The following is a 2,500-nucleotide window of genomic DNA, read 5'->3' as shown; positions in this document are numbered from 1 at the left end:
TTAAGATGATGACTTGAGGGACAGTTAGGGATTTAGCAAGAATATTGTCGTGGAATATAGGACTCATATGGCCTGTTTCGATAATTTGAGGTTGACTTTACTTTCCATTCTTTCAGAGTTAATGAAATAAGGACCAGTTTAACACTTGGGTCAAGGTTATTGACTAGCCCTCTCCCCACAAGTTTCAGGCCTGCTTCTTGTATAGAGGATTATTTTATCTCTTCTTTTGGAACAATCTTTGAAGTCTTGAACATTCTAAGTAGATTCTTTCTAACAATATCCTTTTCTACTCTAGGCACAAGGCCCAAAATCTTTTGGGCGGGGGCCAATCGATTAGATCGACTCCAGTACGCAACTGGTACTTAATTTATCGACCCCGAAAGGATGAAAGGCAAAGTTACCTCAGAACGAAATACTGCTAAGCATTTCGCCTGGCGTTCTAACGTTTCTGCCAGCTCGCCGCAAGCTTCTTACTTCACAACTACGTCTGCCCCTAATATTGATACAAATTACATTTGAGAAATAAGAGATTAGCAAGTAGTTGCAATATAAGAAAGTCCACCGAGTGGAACTTATAATCAAAGGCTTTCCAACCATGACAATCCTGCTGTGATTTATAAAAACATTTGACTACTATTTCTAGCAGGATAAATGACTGTATAAAGTTATCCATTATGCGGATAAAATTTCTGATATTGGATGTTAATATCAACAAAAGAATATTTTCAAAACGTACTTCTTCGTATTTATTTGTTTTGTTTATTATGTATGTTTATTTGTATATTTATTTAATTGTACACTTAAAAGAAGGAAGGTTTGGAATTCTCAAATAGACAGAAAAAAGCGAGGTTGAAACACATTAAGGCGTAAGGTTGGCAGAATCTTCAGGGAGTCGGAAAAAACAAAATATCTTTTACAAAATTTGTTCAGCTTTTTTATGTTCAAATCTCATCAAGGTCGACTTTATCTTTTAACCTTTCGAAGTCGATAAAATAAAGCACCAGTAAAATACTGTGGTCATTTTTAATCGATAGTTGATCTGTGCCAATTTGCAATGGTTTCGCGTAATAACACAGAAAAGATTCGTCGTGTGCGAGGACAATCAGAATTATCTCCCTTACAGAGGTGAATGTGAAAGTTATCTCCCTTGTACGGCACTACTTCCAAAAAATCCGGTCATCAATTCGGATTTGTTTTGTCGCTTGCGAGTAAAAAATAGAATTTTAAAAAATCAGCAGAGGATACTCTAGGTTTTTGTCTTCGGTCGCCCGCACAAGGTTGCATAACCTTTGGTGGGATCTCTTACTCAATTTACCATACTCTCCCAGCATGGCACCTTCTGACTTTCATCTGTTGAAGTCCCTGCAAAAATCCTTGAATGGGAATTCACTTAATGATTTGGTAGTGGTCAAAACCACCTGAATAACTTTGCTAGCAAAAACTGTCGGGCGAACGGGAACGTGAAACTCAGAGTAACAGGTTTTATTGAATTTTCTGCTGCTTTGAATATTGTAAACCTAGTACTTATCCTGTTGGCCTCTTTTGCCGCACCGCTCAGTTACGGAGATGTAAACACACCAACATCGGTTGTCAAGTGATGGTGGGGGTACAAACAGATACACCTACCTACCTACCTGCCTACCTACCTAACTACCTACATATCTATCTATCTATCTATCTATCTATCTATCTACGACGGGTTTTTTTCAGTCTCCGTCTACCAAATCCACTCACAAGTTTTAGGTCGGCCCGAGGCTAAAATAGACACTTGTCTAAGGTGCCATGTAGTGGCACTGAACCCGGAACCGTGTGGTTGGGAAGCAAGCTTCTTATTTCTTTTTTACCCATAGAGGGGACAAACAAGGACAGACAAAGAGATTAAGTCGATTATATCGACCCTAGTGCGTAACTGGTACTTAATTTATCGACCCCGAAAGGAAGAAGGCAAAGCCGATCTCGGCGGAATTTGAACTCAGAACGTAGCGGCAGACGAAATACCTATTTCTTTACAACCCACAAGGGGCTAAACACAGAGAGGATAAACAAAGATAGACAAAAGGATTAAGTCGATAACATCGACCCCAGTACGTAACTGGTACTTATTTAATCGACCCCGAAAGGATGAAAGGCAAAGTTGACCTCGCGGAATTTGAACTCAGAACGTAGAGGCAGACGAAATACTGCTAAGCATTTCGCCTGGCGTGCTAACATTTCTGCCAGCTTGCCGCCTTGCAAGCTTCTTGCCACACAGCTTGCAAGTTTCTTACCACACAGCCACTTCTGCACCTGTGAGGAGGGTGCTCGTCGCAGCGATGATGCAGCGACACCCAGAGTTGAAGACTCGGTTCTTGTTCTGCTTATTCCATATATACATACATTATATGGGGGTGGAGAGAGGCAGATAGAAAACGGTGAAGGGGAGAAAAAGGGAATTAGAGAAGGACGGGGGAAGCTCTCTTTTTCTTCCCCCTTTCTCTTTTTCTCTCTCTCGTTGCTCACA

The sequence above is a fragment of the Octopus sinensis genome, linkage group LG10 (genome assembly GCF_006345805.1).
Source record: "Octopus sinensis linkage group LG10, ASM634580v1, whole genome shotgun sequence".
Classification (NCBI taxonomy): domain Eukaryota; kingdom Metazoa; phylum Mollusca; class Cephalopoda; order Octopoda; family Octopodidae; genus Octopus; species Octopus sinensis.
Note: the sequence above shows the minus strand (reverse complement) of the source record.